Source organism: Haliaeetus albicilla, chromosome 1 (genome assembly GCF_947461875.1).
Source record: "Haliaeetus albicilla chromosome 1, bHalAlb1.1, whole genome shotgun sequence".
In the NCBI taxonomy this organism is placed as follows: domain Eukaryota; kingdom Metazoa; phylum Chordata; class Aves; order Accipitriformes; family Accipitridae; genus Haliaeetus; species Haliaeetus albicilla.
Window position 1 is genome coordinate 2,185,059 of NC_091483.1, and position 27,205 is coordinate 2,212,263.

The 27,205-nt window shown below is 39.7% G+C and overlaps 1 long non-coding RNA gene across 2 annotated transcripts in view; it reads right to left on the reverse strand.

Moving 5' to 3' along the window:
* Positions 1-27,205, reverse strand: part of LOC138687681 (uncharacterized) — a 250,329-nt gene that overhangs the window by 104,897 nt on the left and 118,227 nt on the right. For both annotated transcript variants that reach the window (XR_011326805.1, XR_011326800.1), the window contains exon 4: positions 250-349. This is a non-coding gene — a long non-coding RNA (uncharacterized lncRNA). The remainder of the gene's footprint in view (positions 1-249; positions 350-27,205) is intronic.

Consider the following 27,205-nt stretch of genomic DNA (forward strand, 5'->3'; position numbering starts at 1 on the left):
AACTCTCTCTTAAAAAATACAGTTCATTTTGAAAGAGAAACATGTTGTTTATTACATGGATGAGGATCACTACTTATTCCGAAGACACATGAAATAAACAAAGGGTTACTGATTAACAACAGCAGCAGCAACTCTGGTCAGGAAATGTCTTAAAATATTAACAACCGTATACACCTAGATGAAGATACAGTATCATATCTGCTCAAGCCATTATAGAGTCCTAGAAGTACGTTTGTATTGGACACTTACAGTTTCCTGCTTGTCTTCTTCCTGTTCCCCATCGATTCCATAATGCATTGACATTGCTGAGCAGGCTCTTGGGAAGTACAACTGAATACAGTTTCAGAAGCTAAAGAGAACAAATAGAGTCTGATTTAACTTGCGGTAATGGCAATAAACAAAACAAGAAAAATACCGACTGAAAGAAGTGTTTTTCTACAGAAATCCTAGCCATGCTCTTCTTTGGTTCTAGAGAAGAATGTCAGTATTGAAGTAGCTTAACTTAGTGGAAACATTTAATTCTCTTGAGTGTGGCTTTGTAAGAGATCTAGAATGTTCTGACTAATAAATGTCTCAGGTCAAATTAAATAAATCAGGGCGGCAGCATTGTAATGGTTTAATTTTATAATCTGCATATAAACTTAGAGCGCTGCAGTAGACTTACTCCGATTTATTTATGCCTGTACCAACATCCATCCATTTAGCATCTCGCAATTTAATCAAGTTAGGAAAACAAAACCCTGCACACTACATTAGTTTTCATTATACAGCTTAGGAGCATGTTCAGCCACAGTTTCTAAATACTACCCTTTTCAGGGTACTTGAACAGATCTGTAATACCAGCGATGGCTGCCTCTCGGTGGGAAATTAGACAGTAAGTATTTAAAGACTAGGAAAGAAAGTTGCTCAATCTTTTGTGGTGAGAACACTGTAGGGGGGAGAAGCTGCCAGCAAAAGAGGAAGCAAGATCATGGACGTGCCCATGTGTGTCCTGAGCATGGAGCGGGCTGTAGCTTATATGGTTGATTTTCTGGGCCACAGAACTATTACAACAAGGTGCTCTTTTCACCTTGTTGAAAGGCGACATTCAGCACCTGCTGCCACACTTTTGCCTCTACCCTGCTGAATCCATATCTGAAGAGATAATACAGCACTGACTATGTTCACTGAACAGGAGCTTTAACATAATTCGCAGAGAAAAATCAAACAGAATTGGACATAACGGAACAGTATACAAATGGGAAAAGAAATTATTAATATTCTTAGTGTTTGGGAGCTAGGATAGCACTCTAAACATGAAAGATGTGACTAGGTTATAAAATTAAGAAGTAAAACCAACAAGGCTGTTTAAAAAAGAACAGTTTGGGGCATGTTTAAGGCCTGGCGGCTAGGGATTCATGCTAACTGCTATGCAGTTTGTTCAGTCTCCATTTCCAAGCTCTAGATGCCCCATCAGACAAGACCTGTCCTGAAATATTACCGCCTCCCTCCATTTCCCACATTTTACAAACAAGTCAGCAACAACAAAGAATTCCCATAAATTCCATTCCTGTAGAACCCACAAAGGCTAGAGATTATGCTGGGAAATGATAGCCACTGAGACAAAATAGCTTCTTCAAATAAGCTATGTCAGATCTATTTCAAACATATTCAGAATTGGCAACTCACCTCTTCCCAGACTCTCTTCCAACCCCGTGAATTGGGAATTATTTCTGACTTTATGCTTACTTGCAATTTTGGCATCTTGATAGATACATCATGGAATTCTCTCTGTTCTTTCTCACATTGTTTGTTGACTCATATTGCCTGAATTTTTGCTACAGCACTTACATTTCCAGAATAGTCATACCCTAAGAAACTGTACAGAAGTCACCTTTTCCTACATCTTCCCAGAGGTTTGGGCTAGAACTGCCAATAACTCACTCTTTCCTCCTTCCCCACTCCATTTGTTTGACATCCTATGACTTTTCTTGTTAGTAAATGGGTTCTTCCTCACAAGCACCCTTGGGAAGCAGTATTCCTGCACACTAGAAATGCTAAATAGATAGTCTGAAAATAGTCTATTAGTGTTTTGCACTACCACCTGCCCATTTTTATGCAGATTTTCTGAGAGAAATGGGGGTAAGGCTCTGCATGTCCTAAATGCCAAGATAAATTGGAAGATAACGGTAGGGGATACCATGTCTAGAATGCCGTATCTTGTAACGTGCAATTTTAATTTCTTGATCGCTTTCCTCAGTCTCATGGAATGCAAGGTGGCCAGTTTTTCAAAGCTTGACTAGATATAGTCAGTCAGGACATACTCTGCATATTTTTATTCTTATTTTGTAGTCTATCCAGTTACAGTAAATAAATTCATCACTATCATCATCCAACACTGGTAACATTTGAAACGTCTTCTGCAGCAGCTCATTGCAAAGACATTCAGGCATTAGCTTTCTCCTGGAGCTTATATCAGAAAGCAGCCTCTGTGAAGTAGTGGTGGATGTGCTCATAACAACCGTACCTTATACGTTCTCCCATAAGACTGAAAAGCTAACAACAGTTCTGAGTACTGTGATAGGGCAGATGATAGCTTTTTCAGACATGGTTTCACAGATTCTAGAAGGGCCTCTGGCTCATCTGAGGCCACTACTATAACACAGATTATCAGATTTATATTTCATCTGTGCTTTGCCTTTTTTTTTTTTCTTTTTAAGATCTGTTTTTTCAGGTAAGTAATAGGCATCAGATGTTACCCATAAAAATCTCACAAGAACAAAATGCATGTAGGTTTTAGGACATTATAAGCAATGAGCCATGAAAAGGCCTAGCAGCAGGGAGAAGAGGGATTAAGGAAGAAGTTGGCATTGTCCGACTGTGGGATAAACTATCTGTGTCTTGCACCTCGACAATCATGCAGCTAGATAGTTAACATGCATTAACATTCACTCTGCTCAAAAAATGCATGCTTTTGGGGATGAGAACATTAACTGCTGGAAAAATGCATGCTTTGGAGGGTGAGGACATTGACTTCCTTTTTATATTTGCTATTCTAATTATACTGTCCTGATTTCAAATTAAAGACACAATGGCTTTTTCTATTCCATTATGTAATTATAGATTTCTGTAAACATTCTTTCCTTTGTTGGTTTGCTCTGTGCATGGATTTTTTTAAATACATAAAGCAATCAAAATAAATTCTGAAATCAAAACAAAGAGAAAACAAATGGCGCCTCAGATACTCCCTTAAAAAATAGCTCTGTGCATCATCCTCAGGCACTTTTGTCATCTGTTGCTATAATAACCACTTTGATTACACGAACACTCACCAAACTGTGCTTGGCTGACTACAGGGCACTTCCCAGCAGCTAAATGAATAGCTCTAAAGCACTGCTTGTTTCCAACTCAGTACCAGATTTTGTCCTATCATATCAACAGCCACGCAGCCAAGACACTGAGTTTTCTTGCACATGGTCTCCATGGTGTTTATGTGTTTCTTCCCCAAACAGACAGATGCAGATTAAGCAATGCATGTCAATCTCATTATGAGACTGTGAAATGTGCAGAAAGTTTGTTACACACTCATGCAATCATACACATTGTGAACATCCTGTTTATTTGGCCTGTTCTCTGATGATTGGCTGTGGTGTTTCAGCACATTACTGACAGCTGGGAATTGCTCCAATGGAACATGCTTTTCCTATGACAAAGATCCAGAGAGCAGCAGTAACATGTGTCTGCCCATTATTTCAGTCGTACCAAAAACAAAAAAAAAAAAAAACCAAAAAAACCCAAAAAAACCCAAACCAAAAAAAAACGCCAGCGTAGTCCCTCCAAATGAATAGCACATTGGTTGTCTGAGCTGTGCTCGAGCACCGCTAGACAGACCCTCGATGACCTTTGGAGGCCATCTGAGATAATAAATCCTCAGACCCCCAGTTCCGGAATGCTTTGGGCAAGGTCAGGATGGCAAATTTCCCACTTCCACAATATCAGATGTTACGGTAATTCCTTTTAGCTAATGTGTAAGAGCAAAGGAATGTCTTCAAACCTCATCTAGGCCCTGTGGAATCTGTTGAAAATGCATGACAGCTGCGGGCTTTGGCTGGGGTCTGCCTGTGAATATATGAGATTTGGAAACCTTTCAGACAAGGAAAGGAGGGAATGACTGTACATTCAGTGTGTACCATTGGTCTCCCGCCCTCCCTTCCCAGCCCCATTTCACACGACATAGCCGTATCACAGCTCTACGGTCGTGGCTGTCATGCATTCTTTACGACTGAGTGTCGCAGGTAGCATCCAGCACACAAAAATACAGGTGTGCACCTGCGTACACCTACATAAATGCACACAAATGAAAGGGGGGAGCAAAAAGAAAGAGGGATTTCCATAAGGTCTGAGAAAAGGAAACTGAGTAGCTCATCCATTTTTTATAAAATTGGTAGGGAGCTAAGAAGTAAGCAACTAAGGACTAGATTGCTGCTTCATGTGTCCGGATGCCCAACGTAGGAAGGAATCCCACATGGATTCTCTTGTTACCTGTTCTCCAGAACCCAGGTGAGAGACCAGATCACACAAAAGACCATGGTCCCCTCCCACATCCTTATTTTCAAGCAAAAGATCATGGCCTCTTACACACCTGTTTTCACATCACTAAGCAAAAAGCTTCAACACCAGCTAGCATATTTATCCTCTTTGCAGTCTTGTGCTTTCCAAGGACTTTATAGTCCTGACTTCTCTGCTTTGGTCCTGAGATAGGAGGTCTGCAGCATGTGTGGGAAACTCCACTTGCCATGTGCATAAATTATGAAGATACAAGGCAAGGAAGGATCACAATTGCCTTAGAGAGCTACCTCCACTACACATAGCTTTTTCAATCTGTAGTTAACAGCCCAGACTAACACAAGCTTTTGACTATTCTTGAATTACTTCAACAGTGTGAGAAAGCTCCTAGCACGAGGGGCTTCTTCCAATAACATCAGTATTCCACACAGTGTTTCATAAACTTTATTATATTGCATACTGCCATGAAGCCACCTGCATACACAGTATGTCCATCTTTTACACTGAAAATAGCAAGAACCTGCTCTATGTGCAATACTAGCCGCTACAAATTGTTATTACTGCTAGAATAAAATGAAGTAAAAGAACAGACCCAGCAATATCTGGATACAATGCATCTGATGGTGAGAGACTTGGAGCAAGGGCTTTTCCCAGATTCCAAAAGGGGTCTTTTGTTTCCAAAAGAAGCATTGAAAGGACTGGTTAGAGGACTTGATAACAGACCTCAATATATGTGTGGGGCTGTCGTACCTGAGATGCGGCAAAGAGGGAAGAGGAATTAGGAAATTAGAAGTACATTAATTATAAAAATTAAAGACAGGATGCTCATGGCTTCTTGCGAGCAGTTGAAAAGCACAGCAAGTCTAAACTTATCAGCCAAAGACTGTTAACAAGAGATAACAGACTTTGGTAAAATCAAAATATATTGAAAACTTTTTCCAGTTTTGTCAAAGGGAAGAGGGCTGGAGAGGCTATAATTTGTCCCAGATTTTCATGGGGGTAGGAGGCAAAACAATTTCATGGCCATTTTCAAGTAAAGGCAGTTGAAAGGCCTGGTTTAAGCAGAAAGATATAAGAAAACTAAAGTTTTGTCTACTTCAGAATGCAGATTCTGAATTAGAGAGCTGTAGCTGCTTTGTTCTACCATATATCTACAAACATCTATCTATCTACTTACATATATGTACACAAGAAGCATTTTAAATGAAGGAAAGTGGAATTATCACCCACTGAAAAACAGCATTGTATTTGATACTGCAAAATATTTCAATCCCCCTATTTAGAGGCTTATAACCAATATCTACAGATTTAATCTGTTCACATTTATGGAAGTCTGGACCTGCAAAGATGTCATTATTCTTTTTCTTGTACTGATCACTGTGTTAAATACCACCTCAAATAACTCTACCTTCTAGCACTGTACTGGGTTTGTGCTTAGCATGGGCGGAAGGAGACTCTCTGCTGGATTATTATTACCACTTTCTAATTCACCTTTGTTTTCCCTTTCATCCAAATATGGCTGAAGCTCATTTTGCACTAAGGAAGTTTACATCACTGAGTATTACCAGTCATCCTTGCCTCTTTCCTCTGCTCATGATTCTCTGAGCAAACAATACTCTTTCAGACAAATGAACTGAATCTGTTATTTATTAATCTGCCATTCCTCAACTGAAGATGCCTGTTCTCCACACCATGCCACCTTGAATAACCCCCGACACCCATACCAAACAGGCTTAACATGTTTTGGTTTTAATTAAGAGTCATTGTAAAGGATACCATAAGATACAGTACTGGAAAACACAGACAGGTTGTTCTATCCGAGCATACAAAAAAATAACACAGTACCATGTTGTCTGGAACCACAGGCATCATTATCAACAGTATACTGCTTTAACAGTAGATAAGGCATACTTCCAGATTTTGTATTCATAGGTATTCACTGGGGTTTCTAAAGCTGGGGTCTGTAACCTGAACGTTGACCCATAGCATTGTGACCAGACAGCAGAGTGGTCTCTTGGACTATGCTTCAGACATGACTTAGATTTGTTTTGGCAACATCGGGTCATACCTGAAAGTCAGTTCACAAACCAGTGTCATAGTACAGATAAGGGAGTTAAAAGGAGACTCCTATGTTTTAGCATTAGGAAAGGGTTTTGTGAAAGACTGTGCGCACAGCACTTGGTTCAGAACACTGAGTAACATTAGTGACATGAGAGTGAATGGAAATAAAGTGTACCAGGAAAGGAGATACTTGACACATTGGTGTTAGAATTTACTCAGTCAATGACCCTTCACCACTGTCTCTTCCCTTCCTAGCATATCTGGTTCAGAGGGAGGACAAAGACAAGTCATCTGGTCTCTTATCTGATCATGTTAGCTTCTACTTCTTTAGGTAAGTACTGTAAAGTGACATGATTTCATGTACAAATTGCCTACATACTGATTTTGCCAGCAAATCCTTAGTCAGGGAGCCACAGACACATAGTATTTCTTAGTTTATTCCCAGATAGTCTTCTTTTGAGTGTGCACAGAAAATGGACCAGCTCATCAAGCTGGAAGGTCCTTATCACTCAACCAGATGGAATTCTCTCTGGAAAGAAAGAAAAATGGGTGGCTCTGAACCCATACGAAAGATATAACAAGCAGAGGTCACTGAATAAAAGAATTCCCTTCATTCAGTGATCAACAGGTCTAACACACATCTGCCAAGGGAACATCAGGCATAGGATACATTTTGCAATTGCTATAATCAACATGAATCAACCACACTGATCCGGTTCTCTGAAGCAGCAATGCTTCAGAGCTGATGTAATCTTAAAAACCAAAGACTAATTGTTCATTTGTTATGCCTGTGGATACAGAAATCCTCCGATCATTACCACAGGAGAAAGAAACCAAAAGAGATGTGTGAAGAACTGGTACAGTCATTTGAAGTTCCATTCGCTTTTCCCAGTTTTCCTGAAAATACATATAAGCAGACCGGGTTTTTTGCCTTACCAAGATGGAGCCCTTGATATACAATCCTTATAAAATATTACAGCAGTCTAAGAAATTAATCAGAACATTACAGTAACACTACTGTAATGGTTGGTGACATTAATGCAGACTATTGTACCATGTTGTTTTTAAGAAAAAGGGAATGACAGTACACTAAATCAAGTACAATTCTCCTTTCAGTGTGGAAAACTAGCCACACCTTCTTAATAGACAAATTCTCCACAGATAATGTTAGTCTGTCTACTGCATTTGACATGGTTTGTAATCCTGACTCTGCTTAATTGAGAGTTTTACCCATGATTTCAGAGGGATTTTACCTACTGCCCCTGCTTTTATGCAAACTTCCTGACCCCTGGTAAAGTGCATGAAGAGCCTAAAGCAAAGGAAGAGCTCCATTCTGAACATACTATCAAACTTCAAAAACAGCCTATTTTGAAAATTACAGCTACTGGAAATCTTCTTTTCAGAAGTCTACAGACATGCTATTTTTTTCCTTACTAAATTATCAGCCAATCCCTCCCACAGTCACAGCTGATTTGCTTCCACATTCAAGAATTTTCAACAGAGCTTAATCAATTCAGAAAAAGAGAAGTTGCATTAAAAATACATGGAATTCATGAGGATAAACTTTCTTTGTAGAACCTTATCAAATAGCAGGAGATTTCTTGTGTGATCAGTGGCTCTTTCAATTATGTCACCGGGGCAGCTTCAGCACTTTAAAACAACAGTAGAAATCTGGAGGAAATCCGTGTATTTAGATTTGTCCCAGGGGAATTCACCTAGATTTACACCGCTGTCAATAAGATCAGAATTTTGCCCATTGTTTAGATTATGTAATTTTGCAATGTGATAATAACGCTATTTCAGAGCATTCACTCTCAAGAACATGTCAAATAATAGATCTCACTACCCTCCACCTTCTCAAACAATGCGGAACAGAATTCAGCCTGCATACCATTACATAATAAAGACAATTAAAAAAAAAAAAAACACACACCAGAAAACAGCTATCAATCTAAAATTATAAGGCCAATATGGAAATACAGTTTCAACCTTAACGCCAGAGAAGTTGTAAAGTGCTTTGACCATGGCAGCCATTCCCCTCTCAACAAGATTATTTTCCAGCAATGGTCTACACTGATTTTAAAGGTAAAGAGAGTATTGAATCTTCAGCTAAGAAATGCTTACTGAATTTCCAGCAACACCAATATGCAAGATACTTCTTCTGCCATGATGACTTCCAAGTTTTTTTTGGTATTCATCTTCTAGTTTGTATTAGATGGGGGGGGGGGGGGGGGAAGAAAGAAAAAAGAAAAAAAAAAAAAGGAAAAAAAAAAGAAAAAAGAAAAAAAAAAAACCCACCAACCAACCAAACCCCAAAAAAACCTCTCTAATGCATAAGTAGAAAGAATTTGTGGAAGCCTTTCCAAACTTCTAATTGTATAAATAGTCGTGATTTCAAACGGCATGTAATAATTAAAGTAGCATGTTCCACTTCAGGAAAATCCATTTTTCATATTGGACGTTACCCTTGGTTACACAGAGTGGAAGAACATTTCTGCTTTCTGTTACATATGCTTTTCATTTGGTATCTAAAAGTGATACTGCCATATGATATGTAAGCAAAACAGCAAGTTGGTGGAAAAAGTACTTAGAAGACTAACATTTAAATCTTTAAGGCCTTCTCACAGCACAACAGGTACCACTTTTAATCAGTTTATCCCAACGTCTAATTGAGAAGATTATCTTGATCCGTCAGGTCCTGGGACCTGTCCACGGACCTGAGAGCAGCTCTGAGAGCACCCTACCAGTGCAGATGGCCCACATCCCTTTATTTCTTTCCCCCAACCCAAGAACACCATCCCTTCATTAATCCCTTCATTTCCCTACACTGAGTAGACAAGGCAAAATGAGGGATTTGAAACTGACTGACAAGTCAACCCCAAAGACAAATCCTCTGTCAGCCTCACTCAGACATAATGGAGTAAGTGTGAGCAGTGTCCCCAATGTACCAGAGATACTTCATCGTATGTTTTGCTTCACACTCACTTCTACAGTCTAGCCAGTATCACACAGCATGGTTTCTCCCATCAGGCACACTTAATCAAAATGAAGTAATCAAACATAACAGTCTCTTTCCTTCCACTTCACCTGACAGACAAAGTACAAGGAAGCTTGGCTGAGTTAGTGCCGATGAATTACCTAAATATCTTAAAATATGTCTTTCATTTTGTTGTTCCCGACTTACTCTCTTGCTTAGTAATCCTTGTTATAAAACCAAGACAAAATGCGTACTGTTGCTGTATAGGTCAAGCATACCAAGATCATCTCTCAGTTTACCTGTGGTATGACATAGAAAGAATAAGACTAGAGAGCGGCACCAGGCCAAGAGGTACGTGCTTAGCCGAACCTCCTCACACAGAATCCAGCTTCTCTCAACCAGAGTTTTCCAAAGGGACCAATTCTCACGTCCATTCACTTCACCTCAGAAATTTTTGTTTGAGTGAAGACTTGTCTCACTGAATTGGCTTATTCTTAAAACTAGGCAAGACTACCAATAGCATATATACATTCTTGTCTACACTGACCTTGCTGTATACCTGACTTGACAAATCTCTTCACATGATCTCTTATTTCTCCTGTAGAAGGAGACACATAAAGTGAGTAAAATTTGCATGACATTGTATTGCATGCATTCCTGTTAACAAACACAGTATCTGGGGATGTAAACTATTGGAGGATCATTGAAATTGGAGAATATTTAAAAGCTATGGCCTGGAAAATACAAAAATCCACAATAGAAGCAATAGAACATCCACTGCAATCCCAGAATAAACACGGCAGCCGGGTTTGCAAATTGCCCACAGTTTGCAAACGGCAAACTTCCTTAGGTAAAAGTACTTACTATTCAGCATGGCTTAGGTTTCCAGTAAGTTGCTCTCTTGGGATCTGCTTTTATAATCATTCCTGTCTCAGAAAGAAATATAATATTTCCAACAAATCTGTATCAGCAAAATCACGTTGTCCACAAAGTTTGACTGACTGACTGGCTGGCTGGCTGTAATCTGCATATGCGCCGTTTTCAATTGGATTGTGTCTTTTGGGCCTCCTCCATTTGCAGAGGACACAAACGAGAAAATTTTTGATGTATACTAATCGACGTTTGTCCAAGCACCATGAAGCAATAATCCACAGGAGCCACAGAAGCTTTAACAAGGCAAAGTCAAGTGAAAAACCAAAGTTTTCAGTGGATTACTGCAAATCCACACCCCACCAAAACTGACTTAGAGGTTTTCATCTTGCCACAGTGATTTTATAAATACAGCATAAATAACATTCCCTATTAATCCTCTCCATTAAGTCCTGCACTCTGTCTCAGGAACTAGTGCACTGAGCCCAAAACACAAGTCTTTATAAGGCTGGGGTGTATTTCATGGCTATCCTACCAGTTGGTTTGTACTAGTTAGCCTTAAGTTGGGAACCAACCAAGGTCTTTGAGCTTGCTCTCCTGGAACTAAAGAGTTTTGTGGAATACGAAGGAAAAATCATCCTCCCAAGATGAGGCTGTGTGAATTCTTATACTCTTGATAGCATAATAGAAAGTCATTAGTATACATGCATCTTCTCCTTTTCTTAACAGGGCATGATGTACTTTTACCAACAGTTCAACTGAAATTGAGTTTAATCATTTCTTCCTCTCCTTCACATTGGATGTTCGCATGAAGTATCATTGTGAAATCACAGACACAGAAACATGGGAACCCTACCTAACAAAAATCTGCTTATGGTGCTTTTTTTTTTTTCCCCTGCAATGTTGCCATTTATTAATCATAAAATCATCATAATTTCAAAACAAAAATATTAACCCACCAGTTATTCATGTCTTGCAACAGGTGCAATAAATTATTAAATTCCTCTTAAGGACAGAGCAAGCAGGATCAGACCTCAATAAACTCAGCTGTATCTGGTTTGAGATTATGAGACATCTAATACCTCAGCACCACATCATGGTATTGTAAAGGACTTCAACTGGGCCCAGGTAGAAACAGGGAAAAATTAATCTTTTTTTCCTCAGGACTAGCATCCACCAGTATGCCGTACCTAAAGTCCTCTCAGAAAAGCAAACTCTCACACAGTGCTTGAAAAGATTCAAAATACAGCTACCTTAACATATCCAAGATGATTTCATGTTAGAAGGGCAAGACTGCCAAGAAGAGATAATATGCTCTATTATTCTGGATATTATTGGTGGAAAAAGGGGGGCAATGAACAGCAGAAGCTTGATCATGCAGTTCAGCTCTATCAATAGCTCAGACAGAAGCTCCCCCCTACACATCTCAACCTGTTCAGAAGCACAAGGACGGTTCATCATGCTGCATACTCAGACACAGAGGTCTTTCCAACAACCCGCTAACTCGGTGGGCAAAATAATTCATTCATGGTCCTTCTCCTGCACAAATCGGGCAAAAATCACAATCTGCTTTTCTATCATGTTTTTACAGAAGGAATTATTGGAAAGGCTGAACGTATACAAAGCTCCAGGTGTTTATTCACATAATATGGGACCGCAAGTCTGGGCTGGAATTCCCTCTTGAGCAACTCACAGTAGTCTTTTGCTATACTTCGCTCTTTAGTCTTAATAAAAACAAACAAACAAACAAACAAAAACAACAACAACAACAACAAAAACCAAACCCAAACAACCTACCAACAAACAAACAAAACCCAAACCACTACCTTTAGAACAGTATCTCCGTCTGGTCTCCCTTTTTGGATCTAACCAGGATATTTCAAGGAGAACAGCAAAGTTATGACCAGATAAAATAAATGCTATGCTGCATTTTGACCCCATACATTTGGTGGTGTTGCATTTTAATGACAGCAAGGCTGTCACTAGACTCTTCTCTGAGACTCAGGAAACATTGTTAATCTCTAAGTTTGGAGAACTGCTAAAAAATGCTAAAAGTTAAAGGTGGGAAAGGTCTCCTAGACTGTTCACTGCTACCAGCAACCACACTCCATGTCTTGGTGTGTGCTTTTACTACCGGTAGTGATAAATGGTGCAAAAGTACAAGTTTTTGTCATTTCCTTGGGCATTTACTCTTTAACAAGAGACAGACCAGCATTAATCTTTATACAATAGCCCTTTCAAATTTATTGGGGATGAAACCAACATGCGACAAAAAAAATTTAAGAGGTTTCTACATAAATTAACCTACTAAACATAGCCCAAAAAATTGTAAACTTTTTACCAGGTTTTAAAATTAGATCTTATATCAGGAATAAGAGTCTTTATTCAGTTGTAGGAAGGTTCAGAGACCCTACATGAAGAGTATCAAATCTAAAGGCTTTTCCTACATATGCTCACAATGGTACAGCACTTATTTCACAGCATTATAAGCAAGTAATCTTCTCAGTAACCAGGGATAGAGGGAGTTTGTGGGTTTGGCATGCAGCCGAACAGGATATGAACTGCAATGCAACAACAGGCAAATAACAGTGGCATTCTCCTCGCAAAATCCTTTAGTTCCTGTAGCTAGACCTCATAGCCCCAGAGACTCCCAACACTTTCATATAGGCATTTTGGAGTTAATAAGATACTTTTGGTTTGATGAGTCTGCAGACAAAAAAAACCAAACCAAAAACAAACAAACAAAAAAAACCCCAACCCAAACCAAATCAAACAAACGAACAAAAGGTAAAAAAGTGTCTCCATGCAGGCTCAGCTCCTGTCACAGATATGTCATCACGGATCCCAAAGCATGATCACTGTAGCCAGCACTCAGAAAGGCTGCTCACTGCTGACACCCTAGTTCACAGTTAACTCTGTATTTAATTGTGCATGAAAAAAACAAAACAGATCCAATGTTTTTACTAGATAATAATGAAAATGCTGATCAAAGAAAAATTAAAATTCATTTCAATCAGCAAAAGAGCTTTAGGAAAAAAATACAAGGCTGATCCGTAACCAAATACTATGGTAGAGAACTGGAGAGTACAGCTGGCCCCGAGCATGCATACCCTGTTATGCTCCCAGCTAAGGAAATTATAATCCATTTATATGCACAGACAATGAACTCTGCAGATAGAGTTCAGACCTTGGGCTTTCAACCCTACCATCACAAGGCCTCCAGATCCCAACTAAAGAATTAACAGGTTTAGAAGTGAGAAACAGCAGGCTGTAACCACAGAGGACCAGCTGGTAGAATAATCACATTCATGAGAGCGTACAGCTCTTACCCTAAAATGTTGTCCTAGATAAACAAAATTAATTAATTCTGTCCTTCTCTTATTGAGTATTCACTACAACAAGTGTATACTACAAATAAACTCACCTATCTACTGAAATAATGACAGGTGAGGTCTAAAGGGTTCAGCTTTATTTCACGTTTGTGTTGTGTTACACTTACATTTCACATCTGCATTGCACAACAGCCTTTCAAGGCAAAAACCATTAAGAGTCAAAGAATTGACACTGCATGTTAATCAAACCAAGGATGCACATCAGTGCCAACCGGACGCAGTAATCCTTTACTCAGTGATACTTATCTTCCCCACTCCCACCCCTCACCCCCAAATTTTAGTAGTATCAGGTCAACACAAATTCTTGTTTTGAACAGAGACAAAAAAGTGAGCAAGGACTGGAAAGAGGAACTGAACGATTCAGTTCTCATCCGATCCATTTCTCTTGCCAAGTACGCTGCACCAGAATCGAACCACCATGTCAGCCAGATGCCAGCTTCTTTGTGAAAGACATCATACAAAATTAAATGATTCCACAGAGCTACCAGATTAAGGAATGTAACTTTTCAAAAGTCAGATTCGTTTTTCTGTCCAGAAAATTATGTGCGAATATGATGTGATAGGAAAGCCTGACTTTATAACATACATTTCAGATTCTGTTATACAGTTTTGTGTGAGCAGCCATATGCAAAATGACTTATTATGAATCCAAATCCTAATTTACAATGGGATTTTTTTAATGGATATGGGAAGAGAAAAATCAGGAGAGGTTTTGATTTTATGAATTGTCAATGGCCAGCATGTTATTTTGAAAATATAAAATCTAGAAATTCCTAAAAGCTTAGATCCTACTCCTGTTGATTTGTGCCTGCATTTTAGGATTGCATTAAGATGGTTTTGGTACTCAGTGATGGACACACTTCTCTGTATCTACAGAGAAGATATACTGCAAAAAGTAGGAAAGAAATATATCCTCCTGCTGCCTGCTGCCTCCTACCTAGGCATTCAGGTACCTGTGAGAGTTTAAAATAATTTGATATCAAGAAATATGCAGGCCAAGTACTGCATTTTCACTACAGAAGCTGAAAAAGCCAGAAGACTCTGCTGACTCTCCCTCACACAATGAATATCACCGATACACCTATGTAAACTTCTTAAGCAGAACTGTCCTGCAGGAAATAGCCTGTAAGTTAAATTGCACAGTCACACCACTGCAAGCACTGGGATTACCCTGAAAGCAACACAGCTTCGAACCAAAGTCTTGGCTTGGCACGTACCACACGACAACAGCGCTACCAGAATCATACATTCAGATTTTCTTTGTTTCCTTTTTGTTCTAGTAGAAAGGACAGTGGATGAACAACAGAAAAAAAAGCTGAGACATCCCATACCACAGAGCTGCTGAAGGCCAGGTCATTTGTCCACAACCAGAACAGGAGAGTGTCAAAAGATGTGATGTTCAGTTGCTGTTTGGATGCTTGCCCTGCTTACCGAATGTGCTTAAAAGGCACTTGAAAAGAATACAGCAAATACTCTTGGCCTTTCTGCTTTTGGCCTCATCCAAAAACAGAAATACAAAGGGAGCCAACAGAAAGCATATACAAACATTTCAGTACTTTACAATTTTGTCTAAAGACCAGTTACAAATCCAGAGTGGTTAAAGGCGTGGGCTAGCTGTCATGTTTACCCCATGTGATTTGCTTCTCCTCACTGTGGGATGAAGGACTCGCTAAACAGTCTGCATCACAGGCACACATCACTGCAAGTATCCCACTGGAATCAAATACCTCATCTCATCAAAACCTGTCTGCAGAGACCAGGAGAGAAAACACAAGAGAAGCACAACAGGACAGTTTCTGAGGAGAGTTTCATTTTTGTTTGCTTTTTATTAGACACCTTTAAGCATTTCCATGGCCTACAAATGCTATTCTATCCCTTTTTCATTTAATTTCCCTTTATTCCCATTGACTAGCAGAAAACATCCTACCTATTTTAACAAAAGTCTTAGGACAGTAACGTTGATATCCAGAATGGAATCACTTCAAATTGGGGCCACTTCTGGCCATTGTCTGCCAGAAAACAAATGCCTTTCATGATGTCCCCCTTATTAAAACCCTGTACTTTATTCAGAGAAGTTCAGCATTGCTCAGGGTTACTGAAGTTTACTAGCAGTAAACGTGTTAATAGATGTACTGACTTTTCTTTCCCCATAAAACACCCAAAAAAGAAAACATAAAGATCCCAGAGAATGATAAAAGAGACTGCTTCAATAAAGGTGGCCTTTTTCCTTATGAAGGGTTGAAGCAGAAACCTCAACCTTCAAAATAATCAAGCTGCAATGTATACACTCAATTTTCAGCTTTCTTTAGCTTTCTTTGACTCTGAGCCACGCCACTGCAAGATCCTTTTGTTTTTTAAACTTTTGGTAATAAAAGAACCATCCATCAGCTGTCAGGAGAGCTATCAGGAAGCAAGTTGCTAATCCCCACTCATGTATTGCAGGCATTTCTGGAACACCTGCACTGACAGTTTCAGAAAAACTACTGGGCGAAGGCATGAAGCTTTGAGGGGGCACAGACCAAACCACGTAAATAGCAGCAGTGGCAAAGCCACAGGAATTTATGTGTGTGTGCGCACACATGTGTATATGTGTATTTGAGGACTCTAGACAAATTTGTTCAGAGATCAATATGGTTTGTGGATACAGCCTTTTCACCACGCTACCCCGCTGTTTTCCTGGCTTTTGGTAACCGATGATAATTGGATACACGACCCTAGAGTAGGAAGCACATAATACGAGAAAGCTGCTGTTAATTCAACACACAGGTCTTTCCCTGAGCTGGGGGACCAATGGTTATGAGCCTCATTACAGATGACCGGGGATTGCAATTTGGCACCAGCTTTGGAGATTTTATCATCTGATACTAGTCCTTGTAGGAACAGAACCAAAACCTTCTAAATGATTATGCAAAATACAGACTTAGCAGAAGATTAATTTGTTTTTTCCTTTCCTTTTTTTTTTTAGTGTGAGCCTTAGTTTTTCAGATAAGAAAAGTGTATGACAATTTTTTCCTATGGCCAAGGGTGTGAGAGGCCCAGGTTTCACTCTGCTTAAATCAAAGCCAAAGTTTGCATCAATATCACTTTTGGAAATAGAAGACACTTGAATGTCTCTCTTCCCCATACCACAGGCCACCTACAAATGCACATCAACATACCTGCAAATCTGCTGAATTAGTTTCAAATTGTAGAAAAAAAATCAATAGGCAAATTCCGCATAAAACAACCTGAACGAGAAAACATTAAATAAGATTCTCTGCATCATGAAATATTGGAAAAGGAGTGCCACAGTTGACCCCCCTCACACATGTATTATTACTCTTTTCATCCAGGCAGTGAGGCAAAATTCAAGATAAGGTGGGCTGTTTCCAGGAGGAGGAAGAATCAGCAATGGAGCCAAGTATCTTTTATGCAATCCTGTTAATTACAAAGAATGTACACAGCCCTGCTTTCTTGCAGAAACACGTGTCACTTTGGTTTGGTTAGACAATTTTCTTTCAGTCCTGATGACCAGTAGGTAGCAGGCTTCTAGATGTTTCCGTTCATGCCTCTCTACAATAGGTTCCTGAAATAACAGGAAGACTAGATACTCTTCTGTACAACTTTCTTACATTAAGGAAAGTTTCTCTACTGACAAGGCTGCACCCACTTAGCATAAAGTCTAAGGAGACTTATGTGTTTGGTTACTATTTTGGGTTTCCCTTTATAATCAGTGGCAAGAAACAGATCTCATGTCATGTGAATGAATTGGTTTATAAGTGCCTATAAGGGAAGTCTAGACTAAATTTCAGTGAGATAAAGCCTACCTTTTTTTTTTTTTTTGCTCAGCCATGACTCTGCCAAAGAAGGGACATTATTCCTTCCTTTGAGGATACTCGCATCAAAACAGTGATGCTGTTAGCCTAAGATTCTCTGTCTCTCTCAAAAAGGTTACTGCATAGACATAAAGTTAATTATGTCTGCAAAATAGCTGAAAAGTCTTTAATACACAGCAATAACCTGGGATTTCTACTGTCCAGGATATAGCAGACCTTCTGGAGGGAATCATCTGACTGTCATATTAGGATCATGTAGGCTGGTATGCCATCTCTGACTGTAATCGTTATTTGTGGTACAATCTACCTCCCACAAAGGTCAGTTTATACTTTGGCTTCTATGGGAAATAGGTAAGAGAAAATCAAGAGGAATATGAAAACATGTAAACATGTACAACACCTCACCAGGAGAAAAAAATATTACCCAACTTCAGGAAAGCTAGAAAACTGATCATTTTTATTCTTCAGCTATAAGTACTACAAATACACTATATAAATCTAGGCACAGTGTTAGGCCCCAACTCTTTCAGGAGTTAATTACAGAAACGGAGTCTTCTGCAGAAATGGGCATTTCCTCTCTCCCTAATTACATACCTATTTTTCAGTACCTCCAAATTTGCTATTCCCGATAAGAGTATGAGTGTGAGTTGAGCTGACATACTCCATCACTCTTATCAGAGCTTCTGGTTTCGGTTTAGCACTTCAGAAAGCGAACAGACAGCCAAACACCACCAGAGAAAAGGAAAATAAATGAGCAAAAGTTGTAACAAATACAGAAAATACGAGCTAAGATTAAAGACAAGTACTTGCTTTTGCCATCTGCAGTGTGACACTATATGCCAACGCATCAGGAGCCATCACACTACCAACAGATCTCCTGTCTGATGCTGAGAAACACAGCTGTTCTGCATCACCAACTTTCCAAAAAGATGACTCTGCCATGATATTTTTCACACGCCAGGGAGTTTTTGTTTGTTTGTATTTTAATAGCGAGTGCTTTTTCCTGGACTATTTTCTTTATAATTGAAAAAACTTTTAACTGAGTACATTTTGTGTTTGTGTGAACATGTGCTGTCACTTAGGAGTCTACACTGTAAGCTACCTTGACATATTAGACAGTCCAGGTGTTTATTTTGGGTCCATCAGAGGAGCGCACCATGTTAGCCAACTCTGCTCCATGCAGTATTCCCGGCAGAAGGACAACCAACCAATGTGCTGCACCAAGAGCAAGGGTACACAGCTCCCAACAAAAAATTCCACAAGGCAGCTCAGAAAGGTTAGATGTTGCAACACTAAACCAGGCAATGGCTTGTAGCTTTCAAGGATCCAGCTACCATGCACAAGATTCCCCAAGCTGCTCTAAGAGCAAAAAGAAATAGGGCTTCCAGTACTAAATGCAATTGGATTTCGGCAGCAGCACGTGATCCTGGTTTGCATGAAAACTGGAGTGACACTCTGGTTCTGCTGAAGACAATTGGGCTTTTCCAGTTGGTGTTATTGGAGCTGAAGTTCCACTCTAAAAAATTCCCTTACTGGACAGTCCTGCTGGAAAATATTACTAGAACCTTTCTTTTCTCAGCCACAGAAAAAAAAACAGAAATATAAGACTTGCAGCAGATGCAACAAAGAAAATCACAGACATAATTTCTTACACTGCAGTAAATAGAACTTCTGCTTTGAGATTAGGGTATTTTTATGCAAAGCTTTTCAGGGTTAGATTCCCAAATTCATTTTCTTACATGTTAGAGGAATATAAAATCAGCAAAGTTAGACATATATTTACAACTTCAGCCATTAAATAGATTACGTGCTTTTTCTAGGACCTAATTATCAACACGAATTAAGGTTCATAATCTGTGTTTGGAAAGAGAGAAAGAGCAGGTACAGAAATTGTTTTTGACAATTACTTATTGCCTACATTAGAACAATAACTGGACTGTGTCACTACTCAGAAGAGATGAACTGATTAAAAGAAGGAGTGACTGTACCGTTAAAAGGAGATGAATTATAATTCATCAGCTATTTTGGCACTGTACCCCAATGTGTTGCATGCTGTATCTTGCATCCTCTATGTTGTAATTTACATCCTCAATTTCAGTATCATTATGGTGAGAGTAAAGGGATGCCATTGTATGTTGCTTTACATCTTCTTTTATTTAGCTGGCAAGCACTGTTCAATCTTTCAAGAAATGCTAATATTTTTAGGTTTAAGTTTCTGTTTTTTCTTACGGGAGCTGTCACAAGTTAACAACGTGGTTTGTTCTCTGCTTTAGTGTCTCTAACTAGAATTAATTCTTGAAATAAAGTCACTCCATTGGCATTGCTTTTCTAGCAGTTTAGGAAAGAAAACAAGGATGAGGAAGAACATTATGTATGGTCTTTGACCATCCCTGTCACACAACTGGTGAATGCAGTCTTAAGTAAACTAAGAACATACCCAGATTCCAGATCACTGATTTCTCATCCAGCGGGAAACCAGCTTGCATGACCGGGAACATCTGCTACCACTCAGCCTTGGGATGATAAAACTTACATACAAGACTATCTTATACTGTCAACAATGCTGTTTTTCTTTCATTGTACAGGTACTGGCTGTCGCTAAATAATTACGATGGGATTTTCACAAAGAGCAGGAATGTAACCCTTTGCTGCATATGTAGATTCCAGCATATCCTCCCCTCTATGATAACTCTGATTCCTTGAGTATAAATTCATTTTATTCACATTAAGATGTAAGATAAAAATCATCCATCCCTGGCTGCTGCTTCCACAATTACACCGAGACTGGATTCTCAGGAACTGGAACGTTGCTTTGGAGAGTTACATACTGCACAGGCACTTTCAGTATTTCAGTGTGTGTTCCTTAATGCTTTCACATGGCATTAGAGGCCAGCAGAAGAACACTGTGTTCAGGCATTAGTACAGCCGAGTTTAAAAACCATCAAATCTGGTTTGAACTAAATACTTTCATAAATACGATATAATCCTTCTTTGCAATGGCTGCAGGATTGAGTTCATCATTTCAATGCTACAAGAAAAGTATTTGCAATACAGTGAATCTTGCATCTAGACTTTCACCATTACATTTATTCTTATTCTACTTTAAACATGAAACTTCAGTGAGAGAGGAGGGATCTACCCCATTTCGATATAGGCTTTCTGATTGCATCTACGTTACCTTTGTCATGTATATCAAATGCACTGCAGAAACATACCTAATGCACTCGACCATCAACAGGTGTTCAGTCCTCGGATCCAGATAAAATACAGTATAGCATAGGCATCAGGTCCTCAGTATGAACTTTTTCCCTTTCCAGGTCCACTGCTACTGTGATGACTACTTGCTAATATAGAGACACTCTCTGTCTACAAACTACTGAGAGCAATCTCCTATCCGCAGCATGACTGAATTTCCCGCACAAACATAGACGCCATAGGCACTTAACATGGCACATGTTTTCCCCATTAAGTAGGTCACATGAATGGCCCCATCGCAAACAAGAGACAGAAAGGTACAGATTTTGCGGCTAAAGGTGAATGCCACAAAACGGAGGGCACCCTCTGTTGTACCCTCAGAACATTTTCTGAGTGTATTCTTTAAAAAGGAAAAAAAAAATTATATGGTTTACGTACATCACTTTAGCTAGACAGCCAAAGTCACAGCATAATCATGTGAAGCAGTGTTTCCTTTTCACCTCTGGAAGAAAATACATTTCCTTGCTTGTGTTTCTACAGCTTCTCTCTCTACCTGAGTGCTCTACCTTCATTTACTGCCTAACAACATATCGTTTAGGAGCTCCAAGTGCTTAAGAACACTTCAATGAACCTCTCAGCATCTTTTTGCTTTGTTGTACCCCTACTTGTGCTGATGTGTAAATTCAGATAGTACACATAAACCGGTTGCATGGCATCTTGTTGAAAGTCATCCTCCCACTGTCAGTCCTGCTCTACAATAAAGAGAAATTGCAACAATAGGATACTCTGCTCCAGATCTTTTCAACATGCGACAGAGCAGGGACGGTCAGAAAGCAATCAGAAATAGATTCTGGATTATTTTCCACCCTTTTTCATTGTCTCCATTTATGAAGATTTTTAAGATACTTGTACCAACTTACAAAAGAAGAGATTGCTTTTGCTTCTGTTTAGCTCCCAGCAAATGATGACAAGCGAGGAGTACTCTGCATCTCGGCACCGCAGAGCACCAGAGCCTGCCCTGCCGCTTGCTTCCCCTTCCCTGCTGCTCTCAGCTGTTTTCACTCTTAGTCTCCAGGCTCTGGTTTCAGCTTCCATGGCACGCTTTATTTTTTTAACAGAGCAGTAATTGTACGTGTTAAGCATTAGAAACACCAGCCCATTAACAACGTAAAACAAATCTGAGAACCAAAATGGCTACAAGGAGACAAAACCAAATGCAGCAGCGTGGTTAGGCCATCCCAGGTTTGTTCCAGAAAGAGGTAATGGAGGGGTTTCCAGTGGCATGGTTTTTCTGTCAGAAATTTGCCAAAACTTTCTGGAAAGGATTTCAACAAAGAACTTTAATGAGAATAAAAGAGATGCCCAGCACATAGCTACTTCCACAGCATGGAGTGTTTCAGCAGGAAAGAGAGTCAATCTAGGAAACCCTCAGCACAGTATTTAGTGCATGCTCCTGAGATGGTAAAGATAGCATGTCATCTCCACATTCTCCATTAGGAAAGGAATCACTCTGAAACCAGATTCTCCCTCAGCAGAGTGCCCTAACCAGAGAATTGACTAATTACTTAGCAAAGTCTTGTTCTTCCTTCAGAACGAACAAAAAAAGTTTTTTAAGTAAGTCTGGGTTTCACCTGGATAGGGATATCTTCATGACAAGAAAAAAAAAAAAATCTGTTTGCCTAAGATCACTGTTTCTGTGATTTCCCTCTTTTACTGAAAGCTGAGGGTTTCACTGAATCATAGTAATGCAAAGGCTTCAGGGCCAATTTGACTCTCCATGAAGTGTGAATGGCCAGATGACATCAGCATGTAAGTGAGCTTTATCTCACCACAGTTTGCTTTATCCTTTCCTCCCCTATGAGGTAGCAGTGATCTATGCAATTCTCATGCGGCAGGGTGTCTGCCAGTTGTGTAAGACAGTGAGAAATTCCAGCTGGTATATCCTGTGGCTGTCTGTCTTCCCCATCATCTGCTTTAAATCCTTCAAATGAACACCAGTTCACGTGTCAGTTTAATACACTGATCTTCTTCAAAAGCAAAAAATTAATCAAGTTCCAAATCTCCGAGAGACTAAAAATTAGAAAAGACTCCTCTGGACTTCAGAGAACTTAAAGAGCTAAGAAGAACTCAGCTTGTGTTAAGACTCACAGGAGATCTATCTAGCTTCAGAAAAGCTGTCAAGAAGAATTATTAAGATTAAGCCAGTATGGCCATCTTACAAAATAATCTAAAATTCATACAGGATCACTAAACATAAAAGTACGAAAGCCATCCAGGATGTATCACTAGATCTTTGTCCTGGTCATAGTCTTTCCTAGACATCACTATTGGCAACTGCTGGAAACAGCGTACTGGGCTACAAAGACCCGAGGTCTGAACTACTCTGGCAATTATTCTGTTAAATCCTTTTTGAAACAGCAATATCCTCAACAGACGGACACTCATGTTATTCTACTAAATCAAATCCAAGCAAGTGAACAGTAATAGCCACAGCCAAAATAAAAACGTTTGGAGATTTTAGCCCTGAAATTACAGACGTGTTAGAGATTGCATTAATTCACTAAGGTCTTTGTCATTGTCTTTGAATTTACTTGAGATTCTAATTCAAGTATCACAGGGATGCCTTGCAGTATAAAATGAATGGAATATAAAACAGAACACATTATAGACGATAACAGTGTCAAGTGAAAATCTTCCATCTTAATAAATGCTTTCCACATTTTTTCTTCTTTTAAGCCTTTCCTGAGATTTCTTATCCTACCATCTACAAATTCCTATTCCTACATCTTTCTGCTTTCTGTTTGACACTTCCTCCTTGTTATAGAAAACATTAAGCACATTAACCATAGCCATCTCAGCCACTGGGCAGATCCTTGAATCATTGCTGCAATCACAAAAAAAAACACACCAAAAAACCAACCACCACCTAAAAACCCCCAAAAGACAAACAAGCAAAAAAAAGCAAATACCCAAACAAACAAACAAAAAAACCCCAATACAGATTCTTTACTCAATAACTCTGTTGTAAAGTTTAATGAAAGTAAACGGAATGACATCAGTACACACTAGTACAAAATCAAATGCAAAATAAAAATTTTCTCATTAACTTGAAGCAGCATTATAACCTACATAATTGGAGTTGTGTGGGATCATTTTGAACACATGTGCATGAGCTAAATTCATACTTTACTAACATACATTGAATACATGAAATAAAGACCTCACTATCATAGACTGCCTCATGGTATTAACACATATAACAATAACACAAGAATAGAAGTGGTTATTTATATATATGTATATGTGTGTGTGAATATATATAGCCTTATTTTTTTTAACTCGGAAGGAATAGCAGAACAAAACTAATTACTTAAGATCTACAAAACTAATTTTTTTTCTTTTTTTTTATAAGCCAATGAAAAGATTAATGTTTCAGCTTGGGACAAAAAAATCAGTTCTCTGCCTTTTTTCTACAAGCCTGCCTGGAATAAGGAGTGTTGTCACAAATACACACAATACAAGCAGGAAAAAAAAAATCAAAACAACAGGATTCTTCAAAGATAACTGATTGATGGATTGATTACTGACCAGTCGATATGCAGCATGCTCTGTGTGACATTTGAAAAAGTATTTCAAAATTTCATTTTAACACATACTCCACTAGCAATGAAAAATGTGCTGTCGCTGATAAGTGGCCTTACCAGAAGAGTTTGTGGTGAGAAGGCTTTGAAAGAAGGAAATGGAAAGGGTATGGCCTTTCATTACATTAGGTAAATCTATTTGACCACGGAGAGGTTGAGACTCTGCTGCTGAGGTTACAAGCTAAACAGGCCATCAACTTAATTAATGTATGACTTTTCAACCAAGGGCACATTTTAGCTACACCCAACGATCAATGTAATTCCTTTACAAGGTTAACCCTCTGCCACCAGAGCTGAATTTGGCAGATAGCCCGTGAGCAGCACGGCACCACTCATGAGTGTCTCCTAAACCACCTTGGGGGCGCAGCCAGTTCTCAGGCTCCTGGCAGACAGCTGCAGACAGCTGCACGCAAGGGAAACACAGCCCTGAACCTGGCCGCAAGCGATGTGCCAGATGACTCCCTTCTCTCAAAAACACGGTGGACGCAACTGCCGCTCCGCTGCCTCAAAAGCCTTCCTCCCCTCCCCTACCACGAGAGAAAAAGGTGGCCAAATCTGCGTGATTAACAAAAAGATGTTTCCCACAGACTTCCAGTAAGCACATCCTGCACAGTGACAAGCACGTTATCCTATTCTTCAATTCTGCCCTAAAATCCCACTCTTCTGCCTGACAGCTCCTGTCTTGCATACAGACCCAATATTTTGGATTCCTGCTTGCGATGTTGTCACAAGGCTCTTGAAGTTGGAAACTGCTACTCATGCAGAAGTCTCGTCTTGAAACTTGAAACCAGGTGAAACTTCCCCATCGCCCCCTTCCCTCCCTTCCCCCCCTTCCCCCAGCCCAAGAGCTCTTGCCAGCTTTGCAGAAGCTTTTGCCAAGTTTCAGGAGCATTTGAGCACACCTGGGTTGAGCCTCAGAAGCCAAGGAAGGATGTGTAGACGTTGATGGAAATTATGCAAAGCAAAACCAAACCCCCCAAGAGGTTTCGCGTCACCTCTGCTGTGCTCCTGGGCTGCTATAGCTAATACAGCTTCCCAGATTGTACGAATGCTTCTTTCAAAACTGCATTTTAGGCCACTTTTGCTGTTGGCTAGAAGCACATCCAAAACATGCCTGTCTTTCTCTACTTGCAAATAGTTTCATTAAACTGAAATTTGTGACATTAAGCACCAGAGCTTAGCAAACTTCCAAACAGTTTCATTAAAATGGAATTTGTGATACCAAGCGCAAGAGCACCACTGAAACAGAAACACCTCTATATTGTAAGGCAGTTGTGTTTTCTGGTACACACCAAGGACCTTGTCCGAACAGGGGGCTTGGCTGAAACGGGCCACATTTACTTTATGTCTCATTTCTCCCTCTGGAAACCCCTGGACTGGGGACTCACGGCAGACTTGTGTGTCCTGGGTTTAACCCTTTAATTTCCCGTCTGACTCCACCCCAAAATACTGCATCCTCTAACTCTTGCATGAAACCTATAGATCATTCTTAGCCTAGAGTATTTCTTTTTTTTTTTTTAAGCAAGATATTCATGTTTTGTTTCATAGGCATTGAGTGACAGAGGCACAAACCCAGACAAAAAAGGGAATTATCTAAATAGAAATTACACATTAGATGATAATCATAGCCAAGGTGTGGGTGCTCAGTTCCCTTCTCACAAACACTCTCTCTTTCAGAACAAATCACATGTCCTGAGAGGTCAAAGGAGCTACACAAGCTTGAGTAAGAGAGGAAACCCTGTGTAGTGAACAGAATTTGCTCATGTTACTAGTCATTTATTAAGTAATGAGAGTTACATATGTGTTATCTCTACAACATTAAACACAAACAGTGGGATTATTGCCTATCTTTCTTTCTTCTTATAGGGTACATAAAAGCAAAAGAAAAAAGTTTAGGCAATTTGAAAATTTTTTCTTGTCTGCCAGCACAGCAGAATCCCACCTGCCTACTCCATTGCCAGCTGAGCTTCAGCAACCAGCCTCGGGCAGTTTCTTTCTTGAAGAGTAAAGCTGGGATTTTTCCCAGTTCATGTAATTTTTAATTTTTTTATTGCTATAAGTTGATTCCACAGAAGTGAAAAATTGACCATCAATCACCCCTTCACACTTTGGGCAGGGAGAGCAGTTCAGACCCATCGCTTCCTTTACCTTTGGCTGTTCACGCTCTTCCTTCTACATCACACATCTTCACGTACCCTCGTGACAGCACCAGCGTTCATCCCTTCTCTCTCTCCTCCCTCAGGACTGCTACCTATGTTTTCTATGGCACCAGGGTGGGACACTGTTTTCACCAGAGTCCCATGGTGACACAGCACAAAGGCTCAGCCCACCAGGCAGCAAGCTGGTGTGGGGCAGGTCCCCAGTGAAAGCCCCACAGACAAAATATGGAATTTTAATACGCTTCTGACTCATGTCCATACTGTAACTCCAAGTACCTTGGTCTCCTTGCACAGCTAGGTCTGCTTTAGCTTGCTGTCTTTGAAAAAACAGCGATGGGACCTTTGTGCCCGAGGACTGATGCCCACTTAGACTACCAGTGCAACATCAGTGCAACCGATAATGATAGACCCGGAGCTGGGGGTAGATCTGCTGCAAATGATAGTTTTTGAGGAATTCCTGGAATAATCTCATCTCCTTTACAGGCACGTTTGCACGCATCTCTTTCTCTCTGTGTCACCAAGACTGGCTTGGTCTGGGAAAGCCAGGTAG